Source organism: Hyposmocoma kahamanoa, unplaced genomic scaffold (genome assembly GCF_003589595.1).
Source record: "Hyposmocoma kahamanoa isolate Upper Pololo Valley unplaced genomic scaffold, ASM358959v1 88, whole genome shotgun sequence".
NCBI classification, from domain to species: Eukaryota; Metazoa; Arthropoda; class Insecta; order Lepidoptera; family Cosmopterigidae; genus Hyposmocoma; species Hyposmocoma kahamanoa.
The window spans coordinates 4,353,288-4,368,834 of NW_020654466.1; positions in this window are offsets into that span (position 1 = coordinate 4,353,288).

Sequence of the window (15,547 nt, forward strand, 5' to 3'; positions counted from 1 at the left end):
TTGCCAGGTCAGTTGGGTGATTCATTTCAACTAATGCATGACAACGCACGTCCACACACGGCTAGAGTCGTAACACGCATTCTTGCCGAAGCTCGTATCAACGTTCTGCCGTGGCCTGCTCAATCGCCAGACCTCAATCCAATTGAGCACGCATGGGATATGCTTCAAAGAAGAGCTGTGCCGAGTATGCATACCGTACATACTCTACAACAATATTTTGACTTGTTACAAAACACATGGGCGGCCATTCTCATCTTAAGCATGCCAAATCGCTGTAATTGTGTTAATGGTGGAAATACAGATTATTAATTTTCTTATCTTTACAATAAAAATGAGCAAAATCATAATTTTCGCCATTTTTTTGTCATTTAATTGACGCCGTTAATTTGAGTTTTTTCCCACAATTTGCAAAAACATAAATTTTAGTTTATTTTAATTAAATATAGGGGTAAGCGGTTGAATAAAACATAAGCCTTAAAGTAAGAAGTCGTCCTGGAAGACTGGATTTGGTAAATATTGCTTAAATAATTTTTATTTCAAAAATATTCACTTGATCCCTAGACACTTTTGATGTGTGTACTTACACAATGAAAAAAAAATCCGATCCTGTGTTAATTTATACTTATAATCAATTGTATATCAATCAAGAATTGATATACATAATAAGTACATGTATAGATATAGCTACAAAGAGTGACATGTGAGAGTGGTTGTTAAAACCACCAAAATTCAATTAATTACCTTTTTCGAATTTCGGATTTCCGGAAATGGTCTTACTGCATGGTAGGATAAAACTACTCATCCAGCAAATCAAAGTTGGATTTTAAAGTAATTCTGGTGATGGCTTGACAATCGCTTTTTTTTTAAATCAATTTGTTTTTCCACACAAAATTAGTGTGCGCAATCATTTTACGGATTACAGTTTTTACATACAACTAAAAACTAGAATGCCATCCTTCAATTTATAAATTTTTTCTCCAAAATTGTTGATCATTATTATGTTGCCAGCTGGAATAATTAATTATGGTTGGATGTTTTTCTTCTATTCCATTTTTTCTCAACCCAACACCAACTAAAACAAATACCATACACGTGAATCTCGTACCTGCATTGGAACTGTGGAAGTATTAAATCTATATTTTGTAACCGTGACGTTCAAACATATGTCTTATATACAAAAATTATTTTATTACTTTAATACTCTCGACTGGTAACACCACGCAACAGGATTTTCATTTCTGGGTTATCATCTAATTAGTTGTAACATAAAAACATGAATAAACTTTATTTCCTTGCAAAAACTTGGAATCTGCGTACCATTATGGAAACGTACAAATTCTTATATAAATAAATATCTTTAAATAAAAGACAAAAAGGGAATATTATATTTTAAATCAATAGTATATGTTACCCAAAATTCTACAGTTGATGACAAAGAACTTAGAAATGTATAGATTTGCCAGATCATGTATTTTTTTATTGATTTGATTTATCTTTGTTTTGTTTGATTGATCAAAATTAAAGATTGTTTTATTTGATTAATTGAGACAAAAATTTTACCAATTATCAAGTTTCCTTCCCGCGTAAATGAAGGGAAAGAATTCCAGACTAATGAAATCTCAACTCAAACTTGCGTGAAGCAAATGAGCCATCGTAGGATTAACGATTCGCGCATTCCAGCTTTCGCAAATCTGTCTCCGTGCTATCGGCATTTGCGCAAATGGACCATCGCGCTTTTGAACCTTCGCAACTGACCATTCGTAAAAATAAACCGTTTGTCGCGCATTATAGCTTTGCCGCAACCATCTTCGCACCATCGTCATTCGCGTAATCGGCATTCGCAATCACGTGGGAAACCTATTTTGATATCAAGTGAGCATATGAACAAAAAATCCGCCTGGTGGTAAACACCGCTCAGAGATTTAAATTGCAAAGATCTGAGTGGCACTGCCACTGCGCCCGTCACCCTGAGTCAGATTGCAAAGACTCATGCGCCTGTAAATTCATCTTAGAGCGCTTGCGCACTACGTCCTATTCCTACCAGTTCCGAATCCGAGAAATGACGGTCCGAAATCACAGGGATCATTTTATCTCTAGGTATACTAGCGATATTCAAATTTTCTCGGGTTCACAAGCGACATCCGAAGTGGGTACGACTTTTGAACACTCTTTACTGCTACTCTGTATATTGAAAATACCATGTAAATATCACTGTATATAAATACCACTGTGACAGCCACAACAGTAAGGTTTCAGGGGTACAACTACTCTTTTCTACATACTTTTGTTGCTCAATTAAACTGAAACCTATACTGTAAAACCAGAAAAAGAACCATTTTGTGTGACATAGTTAATCGCTAGGTTATAGAACTAACTGTCGGCACCTGCACCTTGTATCGGGGGCCCTACTTTCGAACCACGAAACCAACTGCTGTATAAAGTAGGTACGCAGAGTTGTGCCTTTTTTCGTTACGAGGGCAGATTAGGCATTCTAGTAAATGCTTATAAAACTTAGCCTCAGTATTTTTAAAAGTTCAATCATATGATACGTTTCTATTCTCCGTGTTAAAGATAATGACTTACTTGTTAAGCCGTCAATAAATATAATCCCATTGTCTTCATTGTGTTGACGTAATGATATTTTATAAGTCTAACGTTGTTTGTGCAGCGAAAGTTACAAAATATAAGCGTTTGATCTTTCGAAATATATAACAATAATATATTATATCTACTAAATAGATAAAACATGTAGGTATACCGTAAATAAAATATAAAAGTGTTGCATAAAACTGCGCAATCACGAAAACTTTTTTGTTGTGTGACGACTGACGACCTCCGTGCACAAGTGGCTTGCACACCGATTTTCATGGCGTCGCTATCCCTGAGGTTCCGGATTCGATCCCCGGCCGGGTCAATATAGGAACTAACTTTTCAATAAAGTCACGGATCTGACAGTTTGTGGACGTTGTTTCCGATTTCCATAACATTACTTAGTTTGGGTTTAGAGCAACATGTGATAGGTAATATTTATATTATATTATATATTTATACACCGTAACATACATCCATGTCATGCCTGTCCCCCGCCGGGGTAGGCAGACACTAAGGACCTTCACCTGCTATGCTCCTGATAAAACATGGTTTTTTTAAGGCCCGGGGAGGAAGGCTCAGTATGACACTGTTTTGTTGAATAGAGCTCCAATTAGCACAGTTAGTTTAAAAAATAATATGCAGACCACTGTTTGACTGACAACTTGAAATACGATGAAGATGTTGAACGGGAACGCAGTGCGCTGGCGATGCCAGTGAATATGCTGGCTCGCAGGTTCACTCGTTGTACAGCCACCAATTTTTGGTAGGTCAATGACACTTTTGTTGGTAGGTCAATGACAGCTGCAGTCAAAATAACGCTCTTTAGAGCATACTGTACTTCGCTGTACTCGGATGCGCTGTGGGCGAGCTGGCGAAATTACGGGCATACGGGACTTGTCAACTTATGTCTCATGGTGATAGGCGCAGAGGCAGTACCCCTCAAATCTTTTTGATTTAAAGGTCTGAGTGGCACTGTAACTGTTATAGACAGGCGCGTCGCTTACCACCAGGCGCATGACTCGTTCGTCCCATCACCAGGTATCTAACTCATCATCCAGGAATATAACTTGGAACTTACCTAACCTATTTGGGGGTTCGGTACTGGTGTCGTTGCCGTATTTTCTAATGAACATTGTTCACACACTCTGCTATGAAGAGAACTGTTCCCAACAGCGGAACATGAATATATTCATTACAGTACACAGACTCCAAAACGTACAACTTCACTCGCGTGTCGTTACCAAACTATATCACTTACGACAATAAATAACAGTTCAGATTTTATTATTTTCTTATAATTATATTTACGAAATTACAATAAATTCACTTGAAACCGAAGAATTAACGCGGAGTCCACTTGACTTGGAAGCTAAACAAGCATGACGCACCCTCGAGGTTAGAGGATGCCCTCAAGTCTTAGACTATTTTTTTCCATTCTATTCTATTTCCTTAATGACGGACAGTAGGCTTGGGGCAGCCTCTAAGCTTCAAGCTTACAGGATGGAAAAAAATAAAATAGTCTAAAGCCTCAAGTGATATTTTGGTGACACTGACAATTTATTTCTTTAATAATTTTGTTGTCTTTATTACAGTTTTTTTTTTCAAGCCCGATTGCACGCTTTTTCCACAAATCTTGCTGTTTTCATTAAAACCAACAAAGCTCTTTGGACTCAGCAAATGGTGATGCTAATAATACACATTTTTAATGTTAATGTTACAATGTAAAATAGTTTTCATAATATATATACAGAGGTACAATAAATGCAAACAAGGATTAAATTTTATGAATAAAATTGGGTCACCGAGGCAAGGTGCCCAAGATGTTGGCAGCGTTCCCTCTTTGTATGACTATGCTAATGCGTTGGGCAAGTAGCGGCCCTTGGGTTTCCCAGACAGTATCTTTTTTTGGTTATAATTTTGTGCAGATGAACTCCGTTTCAACTCCAAAGGCTGGAAATAGTCGGAGCCGAGGTCCAGGTACTTATTACATTTCATTCTTTCCGCCAGCTCAGCCGCGGCGCCAGCCCTCTTGCTGGTGTACTGGAGATGGGATGGGGCAAGTGTGTCGGCACACGTGGCGTCCCACACCAGTGCCCGGCCCATACTCCAAGAAATGAGAGTCATTTCGTCTCTCCTCTATAAAATAGTTGTACAATAAAGTTATTCGAGTACAACACAGTAACTCATGACAATTTCGCGGGGATCCGAATCTAACTAGTCAGCTTTTACTGAAGTTGAACGTTTTGATGTTCACTTGCACTAATTAATAACGTGTTTTATTCATGAAATTGATAAAACACTCTTAACACAACAATTATAATTAATTACACACACAAACTCATAGCCCCGCACACTAGCGAAACCCAGTATCGCGGGTGCCGTGGACACACATATAGACAACTACAAAACACAATGCATTAAGAGTGTGCATTACTAGCATTGGCTTAATTAATCATTAGGTACTTACTTAGGAGGACGAATCTGTCCAGGGAAGTATCTACTGCCACCTTACCTATTCCTGCCGCCAAGCAGTAATGTGAGCACTACTGCATTCCGGTTTTGAACGGTAAGGTTGCTGGTGAAATTACGGGCACATGGGACTTGTCAACTTATGTCTCAGGGAGACCTTTGCGATTTAAAGCTCTGAGTGGCACTGCAGCTGCTATGGACAGGCGTGTCACTTACCTCCAGGCGGACGTCTTGTTCGTACCGTCACTTTGTATCATAAAAAACGGTGGAAGCTGGTTTTAATGACAGAAAATATAAACCATCTAAAGTGAGTTGGTTACATTCATCCATCGAGTATATAACCAGACATAGAGACAAAATGTCATTTAATTTGTTTGAAAACTATTCTGCCTTATCATTACTGTGACAACTGCGCTCCGATTGGCTAGCCCGTGTTCGAAACAATTGACGGGTGTCGTCAACTATTTCACTTCAAATCGACAAGTTAACTGGAACTTTGCTATAATGGACGAAAATTGCAAAATTACATATTTAATATTTAATTACCAATGAAATGTGATTCCGTTTGTTTTGTAATTAGATGTTTTGCTGTTTTTCCCACACCACCGAATAGAAAAGCACGGCAATTGTTAGAGATATTATCTTTATTACAATAAATACAGAATATTTTTTGGAATGTACGGAGACGTACACGTTGATATTTATAAGAGCTGTATTGCTAATATATTACCAGGAATATATGGCCCTTATTTCGTCTCTGTTTCTGGTTATATACTCGATGCATTCATCAATACAATTACATACTATCAATATTAGGTAGGACAGAACTTTAGGGCGCATATTATTTTTTACGAAAGACGCAGCGTGGTATTCATGGCAACCAGGCAATACACATTGCCTAAAATATTGTTTACAAAAGGTAGTAAACGTAGTAAGATTGTAGTCATAGTTTACCGGAATTGACACGCAAATCTATGTTGCAGAGTAAATTGAAGAAAATATTAATAAATAGAAAATGAAACTATTTTCCTACTTCGAATTAAATCGCGTATATTTGTTTTGTGTACGGTTGACCTGTAAAGGATCCGAAACGTTGGTTTCTTTGAAAAAAAAAAACAAATATACGCGATTAAAATCTGGAAAAATTGTTTCATTTCCTACGTATAAAAATCGCGAGAACCTAAGAACTCGGTAAACATTAATAATTTATGCGATGTCCTTCCAAAAAGCGACCCGTTGTCGTGATCTTGGCCCACATAGTAGAGTTCCTTATTCTACCTCTGTATTTACAATCTACCTACACTCGTGCTAAGCTGGCAAAACACCAAAACCTCTACAAACCACGATAACAATAATCCATGCATCTTGAATTGATATGAAGCGTTGTTATGTCGAGTTGTAGTTTCAGCCAATGAAAAGACAGAAATGAAGCACGCCCCCGGTTCATGAGTGTCATGCCCATTTCATGCTATGATATATACGCTAGGAATGCGTGATGCCATGCTTATAAAATAATAATATGATAAAGTAATATGTCTGAGTCTATGGCAAATAAGCAAATAACTAAAGCCTCGGTTGTTTGTCGTTTTAGTCGGATTTTTATGCCATATCATATTATATGCTTGACAGGTTGTTCAGTATATCGCTACGGCAAAAAGTAACAGTGTGTTTAGAAATAAAGCCTTTACGATAGTTAATTCCTTTGTCATTTGTTGAATACTTAATTGCCCTTTTTTTAAACAGTATTTTTAAAATTTAAATTAAAAAGCAACAAGCGTACTTTCTTTCACAGGGAAATTTATTCACGGAAAATATTGGCAAAGAAAAAAGAATTTAGAGAAAGAACTAGACTTGATGTAAACAGAACAAGATTAAACAATAATACGTATTATACTAAATAGATAATTGGTCAAAAATGTGACCTACACAATGGAATCTTAACCTTCCAGCTGGTTTGCGCGTTCCATGCCGAACACTACCGAATGGCCTTTCATATATACATTGTTAGAGTAAATTTTTAGTTTCTTATATAACAGAATAAATCAATTTACAAACGAAAATTCCATTAATGATATCAGTGCACTAATAGAGTCGAAAAAAAAACCGTTGCTTAGTTTGACAATAGATAATTTAATTATTTTAGGTTTATTAAGTAAACTAATGGATACTCACTTATTTAAATCGAATTTTAGCTTGATATGTTTATATGATATGGTAGGTTTATTTAAATAATAAACCAATGAAAATAAAAATGTAATATTAGGGTAATTTAATTTTTTTGGACTATTTAAGATTGCTGATGATAGACATCCACTGCAACGTTTCCTGTAAGGGGTCTTTTGGTGCAGCATTAGTGACTGACTTCAAAGTAACATAGATATCGTTGTGCATCACTAAATAAATAATGTCAATTCTCAGTAATCAACCTCATCAAAATGACTTATTTTTGATGTCACATAATCTACCCAAATAAATGGATGAAAACATTATAGAAAAAACTGACTCACCTCTGGACTAACATCCGGTTGGTAAATTTTTAAAAGTTGGTAAATCGCTTACTGCCAAAAGCCAGGAATAAAAAAGAAACATACCTAAACAAAGAAAGGGATACCAACCAAAAAAAATTAATAAATATGCGATTGAAAACCAAGGTACTTGTAAACACTATAAAAACATACATGGTATTTACAATACCTTATAAAAAAAACAACGCAACACACTCATAGCCCGCACTAATGAAACCCTGTATCGCGGATGCAATAGACACACACAACAACCACAAATTACACCCAAACTCATGAGAGAAATAAATGTAGGCCATATAAATATTTCTCCCAACCCGGGACTTCTGCACTGTGGCAGTTCAGCATGGTAAGCGTTTGGCCACCGAGGCAGTATGGTATAGATGTTATTTATCGCGCGAGATATCGTAATTTATATCTATGGCAGTGTTTTTTAAATTATAAAATAAACTAGAATGATTTGAAATTTAAAAATTTTATTTTTTTAGTTTCAAAAATTTAGCTATTGACAAAATGCTTAACGCCTTTCATTTTCTTTTTATCGAATCGATGGCATACGCTATTAATGCTTGCCATCGTGGTTAAAGGATTTGCCAATGGGCTAAGTGGTACTCGACGATTGTTGCCCAGGCTGCGCCAGATGTACACAAAAGAAATGGTATATGTCATGCGGGGAGAATCCTTCCGTGTAAAACAAAATTATTTTAACAGTTTGTACAACCTCAAATGGCTTTGGTTGATTCCGCATATAAAATTGAGGATATACCTACACTGATTAGTATACGGTGTGAAACAATATTCCTAAAAAAATTTCACGATAGAAAAACACAAACTTCTCGAAATTTTACAAGAAAACCGCTGTATTCAATAGGTACTTTACACATACCTAATGATTTTATTTAAATCAACTGAATTATATAGAACTTTGTTTTTTTTAATAATATTTATTACACAGGAAAAAACATATAATACATTAAATAAAAGGAAAACACAAACAAAAGGTACTGCTTATTTCTATAAGAAATTTCTTCCTGCCGCTGCCGGCCTAGATACAGGACAAAATAATTGTAATAACGGGCTTACGTGCACAAATCCAAATTATGTAAAACAATATTTAACATTAAACTATTAGATTTAGATTTATTTATTATCTTGTAAACTTTACATTATAATATATCGTATTACAAGAATCGTTACAAATAGTAATATATGTTACATTTCAAAAAATTAGAAATATCCAGTACAAGTTTTGTACTACGTAATTTTAACATAGTTACTGTAGTGTAGTTTTTTCTGAGTGTTCGGTGTTTGTATTAATAATTATAACAAACTAGTGGAGTAATTTCACAAAAAATAATTGAATATCAATTCAATAAAAATTTAATTAATACAGTGAATAGCCACATCTCTCGCCAGGACTGGTAGCTGTAAAGGTACTAACTGGGTGATAAATCTTTCATAGATTTCTCATAGATGGCGCTACGACTAAAAAGTCGTTGAAAAACCAAATACAAAGACACGACGCAAGCACATAGAGAAATTCGTGAGGTCCGTTGGTTCGTTCCGTGGCTTAGTTGGTATAACGTCTGGCACGGTATGCAAGAAGACGTCGGTTCGAATCCGACCGGATCGAAGGAATTTTTTCTGAGTGTTCGGTCTTTGTATTAATAATTACAACAAACTAGTAGAGTAATTTCACAAAAAATAATTGAATATCAATTCAATAAAAAGTTAATTAATAGTTAATGTAGTTATGTGAAATAATGTAGGAACATATTAAAGAATATAATAATAATTATGTCAATATAATGATTGTATGCATAAAGTTTGTGTAATTTATTTATTTTTGTAAAATAATATTTATACCTAATAATATATAAATTACAACAATTATATCACAAAACCATTATAAACTAGATAAATACTTAGATAAATACATATTTTAAAATGTAATACCTATAAACTGGATGGAACAGTAGATATAATGCTCCTTAACTCTCAATTTAAAAGTAGCAAATGATGTACTTTTATGAACAGAAATAGGAAGTGCGTTCCAAAGTCTGACCGTGTGAAACTGTTTAAACAGTGAGGAGTGAGAATAAAAACCGGAATTGAAAGAAAGAAAAGCTAACTGGGCCCTAACGACAGAGCGACAGGGTTTGTCCTGAGAAGCTGAAACGCTCTTTCAGATACTCGGGAAACGAAGGGTTATGAAGAATATTGTAGAGACAATATGCAAATTCCTGCGAAGACAAATGGGAAGCCACTTGTGTTGATTGCGATAGTGTGAGATTCGGTAAAATTTACGAAGGCCAAAGATAAACCTGATAACATAGATTTTGCAACCGTTCAAGCTTATTTAGCATCTCTTCTGTAGCATCCAAATAGCAGGAATCAGCATGGCCTAAACAGAGTAAAATAAAAGATTGAGCTAAATAGATCTTAGATTTAAAAGGTAAAAAGTTTTGGAGACGCTTAAACGAGTGTAAGGAGAAATGGACTTTTCGACTGATTTCATTAATATGAGGTGACCAAGTCAAATTGGAATCTAAAAGTTTTTTATACGATATACATTTTTGAAATGGCTTTACTTTCGTTTGTAATAAAATACAGAAATAAAGCCAGTATCCCTGCAGCTCGGCTCACGCAATAGATCCGATTCAGTACGGGAAAAATTTTAATTCGACAGAGGTAGTACCGGCTCTTAGCAGAATAGAATTATTTATTTCAGCCCATATGATCTATGTTAGTAATACAGAATTTTTCTTATATTATGCTTAAGTTAAGTAAATACAAATAGACCTAATACTAGGCAGCGAAAATGCCACGGCTACACACTGGCCTACGATTAGGTATTTGATTATCATTTTGGCGACCTCGGTGGTCAAGTAGTTTGCAGACCGGTTTTCATGACGTCACCATTCCTGAGGTCCCGGCCGAGTCAATGTAAAATTAGTTTAATTTTTCTGAGTTTGAGTCTAGGTTTTCCGGTTTTCATAACACAAGTGTTTTAGTTACTCATTTGGAATCAAAAATGTAAGAGAGCAACGTAAGCGATGTCTAATATTATATAGTTGCGTCCTATGGTTTGGTAAGGGTAGACTAGCTTGTTGGCAATAACGGCCATGTATGGCATGGAAGCCACCCGTGTGCACGTTCGCGAACATGCCAGATGCATTACAAGCCCCATTAGCATTCTGAAAACGTTGTCGCATTAAACCCTCAATGTATTCAGGGTTCTTTATGTATATTTACAGTACCGGCATGCTATGATGGCCGTTTTGACAGATAACAATAGTGAGCTCAACGAGTATATAACCAGAAATAGAGACGAAATGTCATTTAATTTGTTTGAAAACTATTCTGCCATATCATTACTGTGACAACTGCGCTCCGATTGGCTAGCCCGAGTTTGAAACAATTGACGGGTGTCGTCAATGGGTGTCGTCAACTGTTTCACTTCAAATCGACCAGTTAAATTGAGCTTTGCTATAATGGACTAAAATTGCAAAATTACATATTTAATATTTAATTACTGATGAAATGTGATTCCGTTTGTTTTGTAATTAGATGTTTTGCTGTTTTTCCCACACCACCAAATAGAACAACACGGCATTGTTAGAGATATTATCTTTATTACAATAAATTCAGAATATTTTCTGGAATATACGGAGACATACACACAGGTCTGTAGTTGCCCTGTCTACATTTCAGTACAAACGGGAGTTGATATTTATAAGAGCTGTATCGCTAATGTGTTACCAGGAATATATGGTCCTTATTTCGTCTCTATTTCTGGTTATATGTATACTTGATGAGTGAGCTCAAATCTCAATTTATTATCGAAAAAAATATAATCAAACGCGAGTCGCACCTGCATTAAGATTTATAACTAGTATTGCAAGGGGTACCAGATTAAAAAGTCTTAATAAAACGAAAATAAAAAAGTTTACCTACTTAATATAAATCGTCAATTCGAAACTGCTTTGTGTTGCGTTGAGCTTTGACGCGAGTTCGCCGGAGGTAGAAGTTGTGCTGGATAGCCATCCTATAAGTGACGATCGTATTAGATTTCATATTTAAAAATTTCGAATTTCGAAAAACAAATGTCGAGTTGTGTCGTAAAATTATACATCCATAAATTTTAATGCACGTCACTATTGACAACAATGTACATCAATAATTAGCTCCTTGATCGTAGTTATGAATTAATACGAAACTTCATGAGCGGACAAACGTCAAAACGGCTATCACAGCTAGCCGGTCACAGACCACATAAGTGCCGGTACTATAATAGAATAGAATTCATTTATTACAATGCCACAATGGCCTCTACACAAAAATATACACAACGAAATAAAAAAAGACAAAGTAAAACAAAAAATAAAATAACAAAAAAAAACAACGAAGCAAACATAATCCAGTTTTAAAACATTCAATTTAATTATATATCATGTATGTAAAAGGATCCACTCAGCTAATGTCATAGAGGGTAGAAGGTGAAAGTTTAAACGAAAAGAGCTTAAAAAGTTTGCTTTTTAAAATGAGCACCTAAGCACGCTTTTCAAATTAAGCGTAAAAAATTGGCAGGTTTTAATAGTTACATTTTTTACACGAATTAATTTTTAGTTTATGTATATTACGTTGTGCCTTCCTTGATTATTTGTTATCATTAAGCTGATGGCTCTGAAGCCAATGCTTTATAAATAAATAAAAATTAATTTAAGCGTAAGAAATGGCGGGTTTTAATAGTTACATTTTTTACACGAATTTATTGTTAGTTTATTTATATTACGTTGTGCGTTTCTTGATTATTTGTTTCCATTAAGCTGATGGCTCTGAAGCCAATGCTTTATAAATAAATAAAAATAATTTAGGTCAGTTCAACACTCAACTTTCAATTTTTACAATACGATTATGCTTCAAGTTCCACCATCTACTTTTCCTAAACAAATTAATTCGTCAATGTGAACAATAATAATTTCATAAATTGAAATAAAACTTGTGTTTTACAAATAGGAAATGAAACTATTTTTCCGGATTTAAATCGCGTATATTTGTTTTTTCAAACAAACCGACGTTTCGGGCCCTTTACAGGTCCCATGGTCACGGTTGACTGAGGTGGTACAGTCTTCAACCAGTTATGTCTAATATTAATGCAAACCACCCTATTTTTTCACTATAGTTACAATAGTTATTAATTAAATACCTTATTTTTAATTTTACAAAGAAAACATTCCAATTTACGCTACATTAAGTTTTACAAATTATTTTATTGAATGAATTTTTATTAGGTTTAATTTATTATTAATTATTAATAGAAATTAGAATAAACTAAAACATATTAATTAGTACTGCAGTCTTATGTCTGTTTGGGATTTTTCATTAGAGGAAATACTGGATCCCAAACTGGTGGTACGGAGAAACCATCTTCCCTGTTGAAATTAGGATGTTTTTTAATTTCAATGGCCTCTCGCAGCATCCTGGGTAGATAACGTGTATGTAACTATAGTGAAAAAATAGGGTGGTTTGCATTAATATTAGACATAACTGGTTGAAGACTGTACCACCTCAGTCAACCGTGACCATGGGACCTGTAAAGGGCCCGAAACGTCGGTTTGTTTGAAAAAACAAATATACGCGATTTAAATCCGGAAAAATAGTTTCATTTCCTATGTGTAACAATCGCGAAAACCTAAGAACTCGATTTGTGTTTTACAAATTAACTTAATTATATTAGACTTTTATTGGTCTACTCTTGCTTTTTGCTATCAACACAACGTTATAAACTTTTTTTAACATAAAAGTCTATGCGCGTAAACGTTTTTCTAAACGAGCTTGTAAGCTTCAAATTAAAATGCGTGTGAAAATCGTTTTTATAAGCACGCGTTTTTAAAAAAGTCTCTACATGAGCACCGGATGCGTGTGCAGCGCTTGTCAAATAAAATAAAAAATTAATTGTAAAATAAGGACATATCAGTCCTCGTGCTCCTACCCCTAGTAACACCCAGTAGGAGCATGAGGAAACGGCCAAAATATTTCTATAATGTAGTTTCTGTAGTCCCATTAGCATCCTGAAAGCGTTGTCGTATCAATGTATTTAGGGTTCTTTGGTTGTATTTCATGTTGCTCGTATAAAAGTTAATATTGTCTAATATTTTAACTACCGCCACAATACTGGGTTCTAAAATGAAAATATGATTATAATTCAATGGCAATTCTTTTAACGGCGTCGTAAAAACAAGCTTAAGAGATAAAGGATGAGCACCCACATCAAACACCCGATATTTTACAATTATTACAATATTACCTACATTTACCATTAATTTATTCATATACTTACATCTAAATAATACACAGAAATATATATTGATGTTGAACAGGAATAATAAGCCATATGAAATTTCAAAATCCGGGGAGAAATGCGACAAAGACTTAAAAACGCTTTAAAAAGCAAACATGGAAAGTATAATAAGTATCCAACCAAAGTTTTAGTAATTTACGAAATGACAACAAAACGCTACACGCTCTACAGAAATATCTCTATATTTCTGTTTATAATAGGGTGTACAACACTATCGTAATAGTTTATATTTGCCTTCTAGAGAATAATAATAATAACACCAGACTTGAGGAAGTCGTCGCCATAATAGGCTGGACAGACTAAAATAAAATATATAGAGATATAAACAAAAATATGCCTTCCCTCCAGCATAATATGTACTCACAGAGTAATCCAAAGCCAAGAATACAATAGAGGGAAGGGATTCATCCATCCATCCTCTGTGGTCGAGTGGCTGGCACACCAGTTTTCATGGTGTCGCCATCTCTGAGGTCCCGGGTCGATCCCTTGTCGGGTCAGTCTAGAAAACTAACTTTTCTATATTGCCTTTGGGCCTGGGTGTTCGTGGTACCGCCGTTGTTTCCAATTTCCATAACATAACTGCTTTAGCTTCCTACTTACTTTGGGATCAGAGCAACGTACGTTTATGTGATGTTCTCTAGTATTGTTCAGTCGGGTGAGAAGGAGCGGAATACCTTCTTACCTACCCTGTTTGTGTGTTTATTATTGGCAATATGATATGCAGCGGTGTATAGAAAAATCTTTAGTAGGTTTATGCGATGCCGTTTTTTGTATTTTTTACTAATTATAAGCTATGTACATATGTTATAAATGAACAATTTAAAAATATATATATAAGTGGACAAAAAATCCAAATGAATCCCCCAGGGGATCCATATGTACAAAAATCCACATAAATCACCCAGGGGATCGGAGCAGAGGATTCAAATGGACGAAGGTATAATTATAAAGTTACTCTATGTACCACATTCAGAGCACGTAATTTCTTTTGGAATATAGAGAAAACCTTATCGGATCTATCTGATTATTATTATAGTAAAGTCGAGGCGAAAATAAGGTACCTAAATACTAGACATCTATTAAAATAATGAGGAATTGAGTATTAGTTAGTAATGAAAAATGAACAACTTTCCCTAAAAATTGCTTTGTCAACGTTGGAGGTTCTTTCTTTCAGACAAGATTTTTCATTACAGTTCTAAAGCCTTTCCATTTCTTGTAATACATAGGTAAACCTGTATTTGTTAGTCAAAAGTGGAAGCTTTGAAGTTCGAATTGAGAGATCGCACCTTAGGTGGTATAGTATTTTAATATATTATTTACAAATTCCAGGATATGTTTTACAAAACGCTTTACAACTTGTACTAAATCATCCGGTTATTACAACTGGCAATAAAATCGAAAATGGCGGGTTTTAGTAATTACATTTTTTACACGAATTAATTTTTAGTTTATGCACCAATATTACGTTGCGCGTTTCTTGATTATTTGTTACCATTAAGCTGATGGCTCTGAAGCCAATGCTTTATAAATAAATAAATAATAATTACAACTGGCAAAAATTATGTGGTCCCTCAGTCCACATACACGTGTAAAAACGGCT